The sequence below is a fragment of the Hibiscus syriacus genome, unplaced genomic scaffold (assembly GCF_006381635.1).
Source record: "Hibiscus syriacus cultivar Baekdansim isolate YM2019G1 unplaced genomic scaffold, ASM638163v2 tig00112528_pilon, whole genome shotgun sequence".
Lineage (NCBI taxonomy): Eukaryota > Viridiplantae > Streptophyta > Magnoliopsida > Malvales > Malvaceae > Hibiscus > Hibiscus syriacus.
Window position 1 is genome coordinate 166,666 of NW_024063356.1, and position 20,128 is coordinate 186,793.

The following is a 20,128-nucleotide window of genomic DNA, read 5'->3' on the forward strand; positions in this document are numbered from 1 at the left end:
TTTTTAAATAAAATTATCTTAAAATTTCAAAATATAAGTAAATTAATATTTCCAAAACGAAATTAATTTTTTGATAAATATATTTAAAAAATGTGAATTTTCTAAATTTGAATTTTCTAATTATTAGATTTTTTAAAAAAGAATATTTTTTAAAAAAAGGAGGGAAATATTATTATCAAATGAAGATAAACGAAAGAGAAGAAAATGGAAAGAGTGGTCAAAACCGAAAAGAGCAAATAAAATTGTGCTAAACGAGGAGACCCTATTGAGAGGGTAGTTATGCGGTGCGGCGCTTAAAAAATGATTAATATACGACGTGATCGGTTAAATAAGTGATCGGTTAAAATTAGATCGGTTAAGTTATATTATTTAATCGGAAATATTATAAAGTACAATAACATATTAGGTAACGCTTATATAATGTAATAGGTAGAACTTATATTGACCTATTTTATAAGTAAACCAGTATATTTATATCGATAACATTGTAAATTTACCTATTATATTATAATATGTTGAAAGTGTCCATATTTTTTTATAAAAAGGATCGATACTTTTTTTAAAGTTATGTAATTTATGTTTCAATTTTTTAATAGTGTTTCATGTTTTTGACCTACAATATTAATTTAATAATTTCATTTGCACAAAAAATTATTTGATTGTTTTGATATTTTATAAAATAATTTTTAGAATTTAAATTTAACAATATTAACCAAATATAATAATAAATATGTAATATATATGTTTATTGTTTTTAATTTAATGATAATATATACCGTAACATAAAAAATAAATCATTAGATACATATAATTACTAAATTGATATCTTAAAACTCACTCAAAAGATAACCTTAAATTAATGTTTTCCACAGTGAAATAAGTATGGACACTTCTATAAAAAGAATAGATACTTTACAATATAAGTGCTACCTATTACATTATATAAGCGCTACCTATTACATTATATAAGCGCTACATATTACATTATATTTTTACCTGATATATTGTAAAGTATTGATCCTTTTTATAAAAATGATCGATACTTTTTTTAAAGTTATGTAATTTATGTTTCAATTTTTTTAATAGTGTTTCATGTTTTCCACCTACAATATTAATTTAATAATTTCATTTACACAAAAAATTATTTGATTGTTTTGATATTTTATAAAATATTATTTATAATTTAAATTTAACAATATTAACCAAAGATAATAATAAATATGTAATATATATGTTTAATGTTTTTAATTTAATAATAATATATACCGTAACGTAAAAAATAAATCATTAGACACCTATAATTACTAAATTAATATCTTAAAACTCACTCAAAAGATAACTTTAAATTAATGTTTTCTACAGTGAAAAAAGTATGGACACTTTTATAAAAAGGATAGATACTTTACAATATAAACACTACCTATTACATTATATAAACGCTACTTATTACATTATATAAGTGCTACCTATTACATCATGTTTTTACCTATTATATTGAAAGTGTCCATACTTTTTATAAAAAGGATCGATACTTTTTTTAAAGTTATGTAATTTATGTTTCAATTTTTTTAATAGTGTTTCATGTTTTCCACCTACAATATTAATTTAATAATTTCATTTGCACAAAAAATTATTTGATTGTTTTGATATTTTATAAAATAATATTTAAAATTTAAATTTAATAATATTAACCAAATATAATAATAAATATGTAATATATATGTTTATTGTTTTTAATTTAATAATAATATATATCGTAACGTAAAAAATAAATCATTAGACGCCTATAATTACTAAATTAATATCTTAAAACTCACTCAAAAGATAACATTAAATTAATGTTTTCCACGGTGAAAAAATTATGGACACTTTTATAAAAAGGATAGATACTTTACAATATAAGCACTACCTATTACATTATATAAACGCTACATATTATATTATATAAGCGCTACCTATTACATCATATTTTTACATATTATATTGAAAGTGTCCATACATTTTAAAAAATGATCGATACTTTTTTTAAAGTTATGTAATTTATGTTTCAATTTTTTTTAATAATGTTTCATGTTTTCTACCTACAATATTAATTTAATAATTTCATTTGCACAAAAAATTATTTGATTGTTTTGATATTTTATAAAATAATATTTAGAATTTAAATTTAACAATATTAACCAAAGATAATAATAAATATGTAATATATATGTTTATTGGTTTTAATTTAATAATAATATATACCGTAACGTAAAACATAAATCATTAGACGCCTATAATTACTAAATTAATATTTTAAAACTCACTCAAAAGATAACCTTAAATTAATGTTTTCCACAGTGAAAAAAGTATGGACACTTTTATAAAAAGGATAAATACTTTACAATATAAGCACTACCTATTACATTATATAAACGCTACTTATTACATTATATAAGCGCTACCTATTACATCATATTTTTACCTATTATATTGAAAGTGTCCATACTTTTTATAAAAAATGATCGATATTTTTTTTAAAGTTATGTAATTTATGTTTCAATTTTTTTTAACAGTGTTTCATGTTTTTCACCTACAATATTAATTTAATAATTTTATTTACACAAAAAATTATTTGATTGTTTTGATATTTTATAAAATATTATTTAGTATTTAAATTTAACAATATTAACCAAAGATAATAATAATATGTAATATATGTTTATTGTTTTTAATTTAATAATAATATATACCGTAACGTAAAACATAAATCATTAGACGCCTATAATTACTAAATTAATATTTTAAAACTCACTCAAAAGATAACCTTAAATTAATGTTTTCCACAGTGAAAAAAGTATGGACACTTTTATAAAAATGATAAATACTTTACAATATAAGCACTACCTATTACATTATATAAACGCTACCTATTACATTATATAAGTGCTACCTATTACATCATATTTTTACCTATTATATTGAAAGTGTCCATACTTTTTATAAAAAAGGATCGATATTTTTTTTAAAGTTATGTAATTTATGTTTCAATTTTTTTTAACAGTGTTTCATGTTTTTCACCTACAATATTAATTTAATAATTTCATTTACACAAAAAATTATTTGATTGGTTTGATATTTTATAAAATATTATTTAGTATTTAAATTTAACAATATTAACCAAAGATAATAATAAATATGTAATATATATGTTTATTGTTTTTAATTTAATAATAATATATACCGTAACGTAAAAAATAAATCATTAGATACTTTAAATATAACCTTAAATTAATGTTTTCCACAGTGAAAAAAGTATGAACACTTTTATAAAAAGAATAGATACTTTACAATATAACATGTAAAAATATGACAAAACCAGTTTCATTATAACAAAACTGATAAAATTTACCTAATATGTTGAAAGTATGGACACTTTTATAAAAAGGATAGATACTTACCGATAACCAAAGTTTACCGGTTACCAATTTTTTTAATAGTTTTTCATGTTTTCTACCTAAAACATTATTAGTCTGTCAACATAATAGGTAGCGCTAAACCGAATTTATTAAATATCTTTAAATGTATCCGATAATACCGTATATTAACCGTATATTAACTCGCCTTTCCTGAGACAATCCCCTATTGAGAAGCGATGCCGTTTTGGCTTCTGTGTGATCTACTTCAGCTTCTACATGAAAAAATGAGAGTCTAAATTTTATAACGAAAAATAATTTTAATGTTTAAAGAAATTTTAGTTAAAAATATATGCTTAAAGTTTTATTCGTTATATTTTTAGTTACATATCATTTAAAAAAATTATTAAGTGAAACGTATTATGTTTATATTTTTAAAAAATATTTTTTAAATAATATTTTATTTTATTTTTTTAAAAAAATGACACATGTCACTTAATATTTTTTAATTGTACGTATCTAAAAGTGTAACGAAAAAAACTTTAAACACTAAAAATTAATTTTAAAGTATAATTTAATCCCTTATATTTATTTTAAGCCATATACAGACCATCTTTTGCTACCTACGTTTTCACAGTTTGGTGAAAAAACAATTCTCTATACACAGCCGCACTGCCTGTTAAAGTTCTCCGCCTTCAACCATTATTCTGATTAAATTTATACCGAGATTTGAGTCAGTGGAGAGCCCCATGAAAAACCATCGAAAGGTTGAAGAAAGCTTTCAATGGGATCAAACCACGAAAAAGCATTCAACTATTTCCCGAACTTTCCCCAGATTACTAGTTTCTTCAATCTTTTTCATTTCAACTATCAGCCTGTTTTACACACTGCGCTTCTCCAATGCTTCGAATTCCTCTAATCAGGAACTCAACCTCAGCAGAACCATTCGAGTAATCGACCAAGAGCTGCCCCCGCCGGTTTCTTCCCCACAAAAGCTCAGTCCCGCCGTGGAAACAAACCTCCACCACATCGTTTTCGGCATTGCCGCCTCGGCTCGGTTCTGGGAACAACGCAAAAAGTACATAAAGCTCTGGTGGAAGCCTCAGCAAATGCGTGGCATCGTCTGGTTAGACAAGGCCGTGAAGAACGGATCCTCCGACGAGGACCGTCTTTTACCGCCGGTGAAGATCTCCGGCGACACATCCAAGTTCAAGTATAAGAACTCCAAAGGTCATCGGTCTGCCATAAGGATATCCCGCATAGTTTCGGAGACTCTGCGGCTGGGGTTCGAAGACGTGAGATGGTTCGTGATGGGGGACGATGATACGTTCTTTGTGCCGGAGAATTTGGTTAGGGTTTTGTCAAAGTACGATCACAATCAGCTGTATTACATCGGGAGTTCATCGGAGAGTCATTTGCAGAACATTAATTTCTCTTATGGGATGGCTTATGGCGGTGGTGGGTTTGCCATTAGTTACCCTTTGGCTAAAGCTCTTGCGAAAATGCAAGATAGATGTATACAGAGATACCCCGGATTGTACGGCTCCGATGACCGGATTCACGCTTGTATGGCTGAGATGGGAGTTCCCCTCACCAAGGAACCGGGATTTCACCAGGTTTGTCTGGACTTTCTGTTTATTTACTTCTACTTTTCTTTATATTCATCCATTTTTTTACTGAAATTTAACAAAGAAGACAAACTTGTGAATAATTCAAATAGTTGAAGATTTTGGCTTATTTTCTGGGTCGAAAATCGTGATGGTTTTTTATTCTTCCATCGTCAAAACCCTTGATTTTTCTTCTTTAAATGATGAAAATTATGTAAAATCTAGCCATCAAAAGATTTCTCGAGAAGGTTAAATTTTGTTTTTTAGCTAATGCACATGGGATTGGCTTGCTGTTTGGAGTGAGGGAATTAATTATTTTTAAGAAAAACAACCTTAATCTAGCCAGTAATAAAGTTCTACTGTTTCAGATAATCCTAATATTAGTTCATAAATCTGAATTGATTGATAATATGCCATATATTTTTCTGGGCATAATTTCTGGGAACTGCTCTTAAATAAGTTGATCAACTCATCTTATTTTATTCTAAAAATTATCAACATTTAATGATAAATCGTTTTTTTAAGAGTTCAAATTTAACTAATGCACTATTTGAGGCTTAATGATGTTTTTCAAATTATTTAAACATAAATAAGTATGTACATTTAGCTACGTGCCTCCAGGTTATGGCGCATCGCATATATCATGGCGTTGATAGGCACAACTTTTTGAATTTTGTACCACATCGTTCCACTTGTCGCTCGATGTTTCTCTTCTATCTGTCGTAATAAACCTGTCTCCCGTTTCTTTTAATTCCTAATTATGGGGCCCGCACAAGCATGTCTCGATCTCGGTCCAACTCAATAACTTCGATATGGACACGCGTTTGATTTTTCTTGACTCGGTATCTTTCACAACTAATTGATGCGATGAGACTCTTTGAATTCGTCTTTTTTATTAATTTCTCTGATTCCCAACCGTTAAAAAAATATGGGTTTCAAAACTAACTGTATTTTGATCTTTTTTTTGTCAGTACGATGTTTACGGTAGTCTATTGGGTCTGCTATCGGCTCACCCTGTTGCTCCATTAATCAGCATCCACCACCTCGACGTGGTCGAGCCCATATTCCCAAATGTGAACCGGGTTCAAGCCCTTCAGCGTCTGAAGGTCCCGATAAACCTGGACTCGGCCGCAATAATGCAACAGTCGGTTTGCTACGACAAAACCCGAAGCTGGACGGTGTCGGTCAGCTGGGGATATGCGGTCCAAATATACCGAGGCGTATTTTCGGTTCGGGAGCTGGAAATGCCGGCTAGAACATTCTTGAACTGGCATAAGAGAGCCGATTACACCGGCTTCTCTTTCAACACACGCCCCGTTGCCAAACACGCTTGCCAGAGACCGTTTGTGTTCTACTTGTCTAATGCTCTGTACAACAGGAACACGAATCAGACGGCGAGCGAGTTTGCTCAGCACCGAGTTCCGAGATCCGAGTGTAATTGGAAGATGGCGGATCCATCAAGGATCGACAAAGTCCACGTTTATAAAAGCCCGATCCACATTTGTGGGACAAGGTAACGTTTGTTGTTTTGGTAGGTCGATAACAGATCCAGGTTTGGTAATCGGTGAGAAGTGTGTTTGCAGGCCCCGCGAAGGAATTGTTGCAGGGTTTTGCCGACGAAGAAGAAAGGCACGGTGGTTGTCGATGTAAGAGTTTGCGGAGAAGATGACGTCATTGAATTGCGATGAGAGAGAGGTTTCAGTTTTACTCCATTATTAGAATTAATTATTCCCTTGACATGATACATTTGGTAATGTATGTTGAAGAGCTGGTAATAGCGAAGAGCATCATACTCTCAATTTTCTTTATAACAACTTACTCTTAAATTCCTCAAGAATCGGTTATTTTGTAGGTGTTTATATTTATCCAAAGGAAAGTACTCAAAACCACTAAATCAAAGCCACGCTAGTAGCTGTTGTAGCAGAGTTTTAAACGGAAAAGGGATAGAAGGGACCTCAAACTGCAAATAAATAATTAAAATTTTATAACATGAACATAAATTGTTAATTTCATAATTCCTAAATTTGTTAACTTGTATTTAGATATTATTATCAATTGAATACAAGCCGGTTAATATTATTATATAAAGAACTTATAATGGAGTTACACGTCTTCATGGTCAACATTGGATGAACAATGAGTGCTATGGCGGAAGTTTAGAGAATCAGGAAAGGAAATTATTGGGGGTGGGAAACCTTATAATTGAGGCAGATGCGAAATGGGCCATTGAATCTCTGCAAAAGGATCGATCTGAAGACATGTAAAGGAGACTGTGAAAAGATGAAGAATGAAGGATGGGTTTATGAAGTCAGGCATACCTGGTGGGAAGGGAGTCGCTGCGCCGATCGAATGACTAATCTCGCGTTTATGAGAGACCAAGGGACGCCTTTCTTCTTCGTAATTGAATAACAATATTATAAGAGTTGTATAAAAATAAATGTAAATTCAGCGAACTACATTATTTCTTTTATTTTACTCACTGTATTTTAAAATTTTTTAATTTAATAACTAATCTCTTTACATGAAATTCTTTCATAGCTCCATTGATAATTTTATAACAGTGTCATGAAGTGATTTAATATATTAACTTATTAGTATTAAACACAGTTTGAATATTTAAAGTTAGTTATTTACAAAAGCATAAAATCTGACCTTTTTCCGCCCCTTTCTTTCAATAAACGTCACCATTCCGGGGCAAACTACAACATCTACAATCCAACTGCAAGTTTCCTAACAAACACCGTCAAAGCTCCTTTCTCATTATCCCCCAATCTTCAATCTCTTCATCTTCTAGCTCCTTCACAACTCCATCTCCCATTTCAGCACAGGCTGCTTCTCATCGGCACTGAAAAAAGTTTCCAGTCTAAAATTAGCAATCTTAAGGTTTCCATTATAGTCTATCAAAGGATTTATGCCCTTGACGTCACAATGCAAAATGCCTCGACTATAGCAATGGTCGAGTCTGTTTCCGATCCAACCCGAAGACCGCCCAACTAGAGTATTATATGGGATCATCTAAGTGACTAACCCAAAATTTTTCTTTGATACACATATTTATCATTGTTTAAAATACCATCAAATGATCCATAAATAAAAACATATGTGCTTAAATTTACAAAACATGGAGCTCCCAAATAGGTTTCAAAATAATACAATCAAGTATTTTAAAATAGAGTTACGACTCAAATACATAAAGATTTATAAAAAGTATATGCCCTCTAAAATAGACTCAAGACATACTCTGGTGCCTTGGAAAGTCTGGAATCACTGGTGACGATATCGTTTCTCGAGAGATCTCCTAAGAACCTGCGCACGGAGGTATGAACATACAAGAACACTAATATGTAAAGTTGTGGTAGGCATCATGGTGTGGTCGGAGGGTTCTGCATCTCGGGACGCACACCCCTCTAGCTTATCTATAATACACGTGGGTATTCAGGGTGAGATCCGAAATTGCATTGGAAACGTACACCCGACTAACTCAAACCTTGGAGTCTTGGGACATTTGCGTCCAGCTTGTAAATGAAGTACCTTGGCACTAGCTGAGATATATCCGGATATTCTAAACTTGCAAGACCATCATTGTACTATTAAAGTAATTCGAGTGTCCTGATTGTTTCCCGAGCGTCACACAATGACTAGTTTTATGTCAATTTAATACATTTTATTTCTAGTTGTAGTTGTGTTCATTAATTGTTATCACTTATAGTTTTATTTAGTGAAGTTCTGATGCTATTGACCCCTTTTCCCAACCCCTTAACTGAATTGGGTTTATTAACCAAATCAGTACATCGGTATCTATATTAAGTTCTTTAGTATCAATATTGACCCTTGAGTATCAATACTCACCTTGGGCCCTTTCGATAAGTCCGCTTTCTCTCCATGGTTATTATCCTCAATATGTATGTCTGGTTGAATTTCTTTTGAGCAAATGCAACTTATGTTTTAAAATTTTACGAACTAAGAATTCGACTCGTTCAAGGTTGAGCTTACACTACATATCGATAAAAACACAAACCTATGAAAATCGAGAAAACAATATTCTTTACTCTATATGATGGAACCCAAAACAAATCAAAACAAAATTACAAGTAAAGTTAACCAGAAATGAAAAAAATAAAATAAAATGGATAACTTTCTTTTGGATAAAAATATGTTACAATTTTGTTGTTTAAGACATGAAATGAACACAAGTGTTCATGCAACTAAAAACCTAGGCATGAACAAACCATAACTTTGTTTTGTTAGGTGTGTGTGGCGAACTTTGTTTTATCAGGTGCGTGATGAAATAAGAATACAAATTTCGGACTGATAACTTTCTCGTGCCGATGAGAAGTAGTCATTGTTGAAATGAGAGATGAAAGAAAACGACGGTAGAATTGAATATGAGCTCGAGGATGAAGAGGTAGGAGATTGGAGACAGTAGAAAAAGAAGCTTCGACGATGCCTATTAGGAAGCTTGCAATTGGATTATAGAGGTTGTAATTGTCGAAGATAATGACGTCTGATAGCGGAGAGAGGATGAATTAGTTAGGAACGTGTTTTTGCAGGTTACGACTAACCAGACAGAGATTTTAAATTAGGGTTGGTAATAAAAAATTAAGGGTAAAGTACATAAATGGTCCCCAAGTATATGATACAATTTTATTAAATCCCTCAACTATTTAAAGTTACAAAATGATCCTCTAACTATAGATAATTACTTTGTTGAGTCATTGACTATTAAAAGTTACAAAATGATCATCTTGTTGAAAAAAGAGTAAATTTTATTGATATATTTAATATTTAAATTGAATTCATATTCCTTTCGAATATTTCAAATTAAAAAATTATTTATCTCTTTAATCTGAATATTAGTAGATGATAATTCTTTTGAATATCTCAAATTTAAAGGTATTCATTATCTATTTAACTTTGAAAATTAAAAGAAAATTATATCATTTTGAATATCTCAAATTAAAATAATATATATTTAAGTTTGAATAAAAAAAGCTACTTATATCTTTTGAATATTACAAATTAAAATATATTATTATCTATTTAACTTTCAGTATTAAAAGATATATACTTTGAGTAAATCTCTCATGAAAATCCCCTATAAATATTGAGCTAATCTGTTAGGTTAAACACATCTCAAAATTCAAGAAATTCTAAAATCTTGAAAAATATTTTCTTTCATTCTTTTGTTTTCAGTGATAGGTAAAGGCAAGAAATAGTTCGTTATCTCGACAATTTATGCTACTGTTTGGTGATCATCTAGTTGTGGTATCTTGGGAGAAAGACAGCCAAAAGATCTTGAGCACCAAGGAGTGGTCAAAAATCTATTTTAAGGAAACTGTGTAGCGACAACCCTTAATTTATTTTTCAATTGATAGATCAACAAAAGAGTATTACTTCTTCATATATATTTTATTTAATTTTTAAGAAGATCAATTTCTTTCATTTTTTTCTCATGTTCAATTTCGTCTCGGATTGTTATTTTGTATAACAATCTTAAGATATATTTTAATTATATCTTCTACCTTTTATTTAATTTAAGATGATTCAAAAATCATGGTAAAATTGAGATAACAAATAAATTTGTTTCAAGATTTATATGGTTGTCTTAACGGGTTTGCTTAAATCTCAAATTGGACAAATCTAGTTAACAGAAATTATCGTGAAAGTAATATTGTTTACATATTTTTTATGAACGTTGATTTTATCCAATAATAAAATCGAAAATAAACAAGAATTAATTTTTTGTTTATTGATTTTTTATTAATTCTAATTCAGTTTCTTTTACAGAGAAATAGAGATAATAGACTCCACCACTTTACCCGACTTGGATGTTACAATGACGATTTCAGTTTAGAATCAAAATCTAAATGCGAGTCAACCAACAATGGCGTTTAACCACAACGAGAAATCGATAAAATTCTATGGAGAGAATTTCAATATGTTTTTCTTGGAGGAGGATCCTCATGTTTTTAAAAAAAAGGGGGAATAAGATGTAGACAATGTTATTGTCTTCAATATTGTCAATGCTTGGAAACATACTGATTATATATGTCAGAATATAGTTATGGATAGTTTACAAGATTCACACATCTGGTATTTGATGGTTATGAAACAACTAAGAAATTATGGGAGGCATTGGACCATAAATATAAAGTGGAAGATGTTGAAACTAAAATGTTTTTAGTTGTCTAGTTCTTGAATTTTACTATGGTTGACTCTAAACATGTAGTAAAATCAGTGGAGGAACTCCAACTAGTTGTTAATAGAATTCTTACTGAAAAATAGTCATAGGCAAATCATTTAAGGTAGTCACTATTATTAAAAAAAAAATCCCTCTCGGATGGAGTGATTTCATGAATTATCTAAAGTACAAAATGAATGAAATGGTCATGAAATAACTAACTATCAAACTTTGAATAGAAGACGAAAATAAAGGTAATGCCAAAAAGCTCAACAAATAAATCTTCAAAGAGACTAAGATAAATGTGATGGAAGTCAGTGACTTCAAGAAGGGAAAACAACCTAAAAATAAGTTAAAGCTGAGACCTTAAGGTGGCACTTTCAAGAATGAGAAATTCTAAGAAACGTGTTTTAATTATGGAAAGATGAGTTACACATCATATGAATGCAAACATCTAACGAATGCTAGAGCTCACAAAGTTAATGATATAAAAAGAATGACTAATGATGTGGAGGACATAGATCTATGTGTTGTGTTCTATGAAGTCAACCTAGTTTACACTAATCTAAGAGAATGGTGGCTTGATATTGGAGCCACGCATCATATTTGTTGCAACAATGACTATTTTTCTAAATTGACACCTCGCAGCAATAGAGAGAAGTTCTATGTGGGCAATGTCGCAACTTCCAAAATCAAGGGAAAGGGTATTGTGGTCTTGAAGATGACATATGACAAAAAATTAAGCTACAAAATGTGTTATATATGCCTGACATACAAAAATTCTTATTTTTGGAACACTCTTAAGTGTTCATGGCTTTATAATGGTATTTGTATCTCAAAAGTTGATCTTGTCTAAAGAGTGAATGTTTGTGAGCAGAGGATATGTATTGAATGATATGTGGAAACTCAATGTTATCTCTGTAAAAGCCAAAAACATGAATAATGTTTCTTCTCCCGTTTATATGATTGAGTCATTTAATTTAGGGCATGGTAGGCTTGAACATGTTAACTATGATGTCTATGGAGATTAATTAATTTAAAATGCAGCACTTCATTTCATATTAATTATAATCATAAATGTGAAACGTGTGATGACATAAAATTTACAAGGTCCTCATTTTAAATTGTTGAAAGAAATACTAAGCCACTGGATTTAATTGGCAGTGACATTTGTGACTTAAAATTGTTCAAACGAGATGAGAGAATAAATATTTGTTGGGATTTTAGATGAAGCTCAATGATCAACCGAATAATTTACCAAGAGGGGGTGAATTGACTTTTTGAGTTTAGGGAGTAAGAAGATTAAAGAGATAAACAATATGCAAAAGGATTTATAGTAGTTCTACTTCTCAACCAAGTCTACATCCACTACCTTAGCTCCTCACTAAAGATTTTCTAGTAAATTCACTAATTTGATCTTTCTTTTTACATGATCAAGAGATAACCTTTACAACTCCCTAACTTTTCAAAGGCTAAGCTATAACTAATTCCCTTTACACAAATGATAAGATGTAAACAAGAAAACCTCTCTAAGGTAGGGTGTTTACAAGATTTAAGCTCATAAAAACAAAACCTAAGGATATACAATTAAGCTCAAAACACAAATATTTATAAGAGAAAGAAAATAAAGATCGAAAAACTCTTCTCTTGTGTTTGATTGCTTGGATAGGTATTTTAACCCTTCTTCAAGTGTCCTCAACTTGTTTTTATATGTTTAAATGAGTTTCTAACCCTTCTTCTATTTGTAGTCGTTTCTAGCCGTTGGGGATTAATTTTCTACAAAATAAAACTACCCAAGACAGGGAGTATCAGTATTCCTATAATGAGTATCGGTACTAACTTTGTAATATTTAAATAAACTAGCCGTTAAAGACCATTGGGTTTGACCAATATCGATACTATGCTTCATGGTATCGATACCACTGTGTAAATTAGTATCGGCACCCCTATGAGTCTCGGTACCCATTTTGTATTCTGGAATTTGAGCTATTTGAAAAACAACTAGTAGTATCGATATTACCTAGAGAGTATCGATACTTCTCTTACCTTTGGTATCGGTACCACGTGAACAATATCGATAATGTTCATGCAATATCGATACTATAAAAATAAAATCGGTACTATGTACCCAGAAAATAGTTTTGTGCTCAAATTCTAGTTTAATGAACTTTAAATTATTTTTGAAAACTTTGAACAAATTCAATCAAGTCCAAAAATATTTTTCCTTAATTTGTTATATCAAAATATTATAAAACATGGTTCAACAATATTTTATTACCTTTATTGAAGATAGCACAAAGTATGTGTATTTGTTTAAGAACAAATATGAAGCTATAGAGAAATTTATACTCAATAAGCAGAAGTCAAGATGGTGTGAAGTGATCGTGGTGGTGAATACATTGAACCATTTGTGAATTTTGTTCACAACATGGTATTATTCACGAAGTAACACCACCAATTGAAGAAAAACCCTACTTAGTTGAATGGAGATCCTAAGATCTAGGTTCAAAGGGACAACCTAACTACATAAACCATGTATGGTCATTATGGGGGCCTATCATCCCAAGTTCGTTCATATGATGTAAACATTGATCAAAGTGGTATAGGCTAAGTAAAGCTTTTAATGACCATTGTGTGCTTCGGTGAGCCGAGTAACAAATGTCACCTATGTAAGAGTGAAGTTGGGCCACTTCTAGAAGACTATTGGGCATAATTCTTTCAACCTCTTGCAAAATTAGACGATGTTCATGGCTTTAAGGATATATATACCCATGAAAACTAAAATTCTTGTCAGAGGTGTAGTTGTGTGAAGTATATCATCGTTTACACAAACAGTGGAACAATTCAAACACGTCAAATCTATTATTTAGCCAATAAAGTAAATATATTGTCACTAGAGAAGGTTCAAAGGAGGACATTTACCTATCATATGCAACTATCGATCGTAGAGTCTAACACCATATTGTGTCAAAATATTTTGATAAAATCATCAATGTCATTCATGTGGGTGATTGTTGGAAAAAGAGTGGATTTCAATGATAGATTTAATATTTAAATTAAATTCATATTCCTTTTGAATATTACAAATTAAAAGATATTTATTTCTTTAATTTGAATATTAATAGGATAATTATTGTTTTGAATATATCAAATTAAAAGGCATTTATTATCTACTTAACTTTGAATATTAAAATATAATTATATTATTTTGAATATCTCAAATTAGAATAAAATTTATTTAAGTTTGAATAGTAAAAGCTATCTATATCTTTTGAATATTTCAAATTAAAAGACATTATTATCTTTTTAAATTTGAATATTAGAATATATCTATTTTGAATAAATCTTTCTTGAAAATCCCCTATAAATATTGAGCTAACCTGTTAGGTTAAACACATCTTAGAATTCAAGAACTTTTAAAATCATTAAAAATATTTTCTCTCCTTTTTTAGTTTTTCGGTGATAGACTAGGGCAAGAAATAGTTTGTGATCTCGACAGTTTGTGCTATTGTTCATTGGTCATCTAGTAGTTGTATCTTGAGAGACGGAGGACCAAAAGGTCTCAAGCACCAAGGAGTAACTGAAAATATATCTTAAAGAAACTATGTAGCGACATACCTCAATTCGTTTTTCGATCAATAAATCAGTAAAAGAGTATTTATTCTTTCTATATATTTAATTAATTTTTAGAAGATTAATTTCATTTATTTTATTTTCTAAAGTTCAATTTCGTCTTGGATTGTTATTTTGTATAACACATCCGCCTATTTCATTATGTTCCAAGCTCGCCCTTCTTCTTTAAAATTTAACGACAGTCTAAGATATATGTTAACTTGTTGACTGAGATATGATAAAATTTGATTTCATAATCTTAAACAACTATCATATCTCAATCAATATGTGTTAACATCTAGCTCAGACACTCATTAATTTTTTTAACTGAAATGGACGAGTTTGGAACATAATGAATAGTCGATTGATTATTTTGTGACTTTTAATAGTTAAGGGACTCAACAATGCAACTATATATAGTCAGAGGATCATTTTATAACTTTTAATAGTCGAAGACTTAATAAAATAGTATTCTATAATGATCTTTAATTTTTAATAGTCAATAGATTCAATAAAATAATATCTTATAGTCGATAACCATTTGTGTACTTAATGGTGGAGTGGGGGAAAACAATGTATAAAAAGTTTAATTATAAAACGGAAAACAATGAGTGAAATAAGATGGAAATTAATTAAGTAAATTTAATTTACCCTAAAAAATAAATATGTTATCGGTCAGCAACTTCGCACACAGAAACCACGCACAAAACACATTGCCACCAATGTAATTACCCGCTCGGACACGAGATTTATCTCCTCTAAATTTTATTAAATTTCTCAAATTGGGTTCAGATACAGATGCTGGAGTGAGTGCATGCACGTTCTATTTCTTGCGTTTTGATATAAATACATATATTAAACCCTTTTTTAGGCATACTTAAAAAATAAGCAAAGTTAAACAAAATCTGCCTTTTCAACTGTAATATTGGGCAAAACTCACGAGATATTACTGTGAAAAAAAAACAATTCACGTGATAATGATGTCTAAGAAATAATTGTTCAAATGGTGTGAATTATACAGTGCATGGATTGGTCGTCATGCAAGCCAAACGAGATCATAGGTCGCCATACACTCGGTGTGACCTTGTAGGTCGCCATGCAAGCAGCTCGAACTCCTCCGTGATTCTGCTGAAATCACGACAAAGGTGGCTTTGCCTCCCTCACCCCTGTCTCCCTCATGCATGCAACAATGAAATCACGACAAAAGTGTTCTATACGAGCTGTGGCGAGAGGATGAAGTTTTGCTACGAGCTGTGGTGAGAGGATGAAGCTTTGCATGTGCCATGCACGTCAGAAGAGGTCGCCATGCACGTCGAAAGAGGTCGCCTGCATGTAGTGGGGAGCAGGCGAGCATGCAGCGGGGAGCAGGGCGCAGGACAAGGTCGCCCAGCGTGCATGGCGACCTATCATGTCGCCTGGCGTGCATGGCGACCTACAAGGTCGCCCGGAGGACATGGCGACCTATACTGGGAAGCTGTCACGCCGTAGGTCGCCCGGAAGGCATGGCGACCTACGGCCATCTTGGGAGTACGTTATATCGTTAAATAAAAAATTCGAGAACATTATCTCGAAAGTTTTGCCGTAATATTGCCTCATTGTCTCTTCCAAGTCATACTTGTATGTGGCCTGATATCTTAAACGAATGATATTTTAAAAAACTATTATCAATATATCCGATAATAATATTTTTTTACATTTAATCTTTAATCCAAATGCGTTATCTCAATTAGGCTCTTAATATAACACTATTGCGTTGCATGGAGCTTGCAATCGGAGGGACGTAGATTCATCCACGTGCCTAAGAGTTGACTTTCTGTCATTCAACTTGCTCTTCACACCCTGATTTTTGCCACACTTTTTTCTTTTGAAAAATAAATTCTACTCTTGCTTACAATTCCCAAGACGTGGTATTTCCTTATAATTTAATACTCCCTAATTCCCCATTGCAATCTGTTTTCATTATTTAATTATATATACATTCCACCCTACACATGCACCATAATTCCACTAACGTTCTCCTCGGATATTCTCCCAACATAAACAAAACCCTCTCTTTCACTTTCTAAACCAATGGATTCCAGATTTGTAAGAGCGATAATCAGGCACCTCTTGAATGTAATATTTCTGGGAATTTGCATGATGTGGATTATGGCACCAACAAACACTTACAAGAAAAAATGGAAGCCCGCCATCTCCAAAAAGGTTGTTTCCACATATTTTGGAAACCAAGGTAAATTTGTCTGAAGATATACATATACTTAGTTTGGAAAACAAGGAATTTTGTTTTACATTTGTTGTAATGTTGTCTTATTATTACAGCTCCCAATATGCTGGTCTGGACTTTCCCTGTCCTCTTCGTTGCTGCTTTGGGATCTTTGTACCTTCACTTGAGAAAAAAGAACTCCGACCAAAACGTGCACAGCGATGAAAGAAAACGTTGGCTGGCGTTATGGAGGAGGCCCGTTAGGGATCGTTTCAGGGATAGAGTTAGCGTTCTTCGTCATGTTTATCGCTCTGCTGGCTTGGATACTGGGGACTTATTTACACAGGCTACCTACCCTCACTGCAAAAGAAGCGGCGGAAGATGGGATCGAAGTGTAAGCTTAAATCAAATCGATTCGATTAATGTAACGATGAATGAAACGTTTGATTTATACTGTGGGTCCGGTGTGTTTGGGCAGGTGGCAATTGAAGTTAGTGGAGTCTGCGTTGTGGATAGGGCTGACCGGGAATGTATGTTTAGCGTTCCTGTTCTACCCAGTGGCTCGGGGCTCCTCGGTACTACCAGTGTTGGGGCTAACGTCGGAGGGGAACATCAAGTACCATATATGGCTGGGACACTTGACCATGATTCTTTTCACCGCCCACGGCGTTTGCTTCATTGTTTTCTGGGCAGCTATTGGGAAGATATCTGAGGTAATTACTGTTCTTCATTACCTAATTACTATACAAAGATTTAAACGGCGTTTGCTTCATGGTGCTCATTATTGTTTTAAAATTAGACGTGAGAATTAATACAAGCGGTTTAGGAAACTTTTATTATGGAGAGATAATCCCACGTCAACGTGAGGTCACGCACACAATATGACATGCAACAGAAAATAAAAACAAAATCAACTCAATTAATATTCCTTATAAGTTCAGATTTCATAAATGTTGAATCCAGTGGTCCACATCACAAAAATAAGAACCATAAATATGGTTGTCTATGTCAATGGTATCTTTGATATCGAAGGGTCTAGGAAGAGTTGCACTTTTTTTTAGGATTAAAGTGTATGTACTTTCATTTTCTGTATTGTTAAAATTATTATTTATTATTTTTTTATATTTAAAATTACTATATCTATTTCATATGATGACATAAACATATGTACTTGGCTCATTTTACAATGTGATCCTTGAAATACTCTAAATTTCACATTTGGTATGTATATTTTTAGTATCTTAATTTGATTACTTAAACTATAACTTTCCTCTAATTTTACCCCTAAAGGAGCTTGAATCTTGGTAGTTCCATGTTGATCTGAATATTTCAGATGTTAAAGTGGAGTTATTCCGATATTTCAAACGTGGCGGGAGAGATATTTGGTACTTTCCTTTTTTTACCCCACTTGATTTGCTAATATGTTTGCTTAAAATCCAGGTTTGACGTATAATCCGACGAGTATTATGTTCGTGAATGTGCCTAGCATTTCTAAGCTGCAATGGCATCCGTTTACAGTTAGTTCAAATAGTAATATGGAGGCTGATAGACTCAGTGTGATCATTAAAACTGAAGGAAGTTGGTCGACTAATCTGTATCGGATGCTTTCGTCTTTGATCGAACGTCTCGATGTTTCCATTGAAGGACCTTATGGACCTGCATCCAACCATTTCCTAAGGCATGACACAGTTGTGATGGTGAGTGGAGGCAGTGGGATTACTCCTTTTATATCCATAATCCGAGAGCTAATTTTCATGAGCAAATTCTCTCAATCCAAGACACCAGATATAATCTTAATTGCTATATTCAAGAGCTCTTTGGATCTCACCATGCTAGACCTCTTGCTACCAATGACTGGTTCACCATCCGAACTTTCTAACCTGAAGCTCCGGATCGAAGCTTACGTAACGAAGGAGAAAGAACCCATAGTCGATAAATCGAAACGAGTTCGGTCCGTATGGTTCAAGCCCCTTCCAACAGATAAGACTATGGCTGCCATTTTAGGCCCCAACAGCTGTCTCTGGCTTGGTGCCATAATATCCTCTTCGTTCATCATGTTCCTTATCTTAATAGGGATCATCACACGGTTCTACATTTACCCGAAGGTTCACAATAATCACGAATTCTCGACCTCAAAACAAGCTGTGTTGAATGTTTTGGCAATGTGTGTTTCGATAGCTGCAACGGCGAGTGCAGCGGTTTTTTGGAACAAGAGACAGTATGCAAGGGAAGCAATGCAGGTGCAGAACATGGAAGGACAAACACCAGAAGGATCACCAAACATCAAAGGTTATAATGGTGATAGAGAATTGGAAAGCATCCCTCACCAGTCTATCATAGAAGCTACCAAAATTCACTAAGGAGGAAGACCTGACTTGAAGAGTAAGTTGTTTCAGTTTGTCTATTGGTACTAAGTATTAACTAGAATTCACATCAAACTTACATTTTTGATGGTTTGGGTGCAGGATTGATATTTGAATGTAAAGGAGATAGTATCGGGGTTCTCGCTAGTGGTCCGACGAAATTGAGGCACGACGTCGCGGCAATCTGTTCATCCGGTCTGGTGGATAATCTGCATTTCGAGTCAATCAGTTTCAGTTGGTGATTAACTAGAAGTGTGCAGTGTGAGAATGGTTTTTTCCTGGGGAAAGGGTCCCTGGCTGTTGTAGTTTTTTTCTCCTTCTAAAATTGTGTGGGTTTCTTTCTAATACATGAATGGTCAGTCATGTTTGATGTTTTCTAGCTACACAAGAGTATGAGATCGATCATTAAGTTGTTAAACAAAACTGATGGACCTTACTGGTACTTTTTCACCTATGAATTGTGAGGGCTTAGAGTAATTAATCGTCTCATCTTCTACGCTTTGTCAAATACCATCACTTGTTTTCCCCCTGATGAATAGGCTGAATTGTAAGAATCTAAATACCGGGAGCAAGTATGAAGATCCAGAAACAATAAATAAAACGACGTGTATCGGTTGATCCAATTACCTTTTGCCAGAGTTAACAGAGGAAAAGCGATAAATAAAACGGGAAAGAAAGGACAGGAGAGTGGATGAAAACCACAGAGAGTGGGGTTTGCAATTAGGAGAAATCCAAATGAGGAGTCAAAAAAGCAAGTGGAAGGTGAA

The 20,128-nt window shown here is 32.3% G+C and overlaps 2 pseudogenes; both read left to right on the plus strand.

Moving 5' to 3' along the window:
* The first annotated feature begins 4,117 nt into the window (after positions 1 to 4,117).
* Positions 4,118 to 6,775, plus strand: LOC120181545 (annotated as a pseudogene).
* Positions 6,776 to 16,100: 9,325 nt separating this feature from the next.
* Positions 16,101 to 19,783, plus strand: LOC120181492 (annotated as a pseudogene).
* The last annotated feature ends 345 nt before the right edge of the window (positions 19,784 to 20,128 follow it).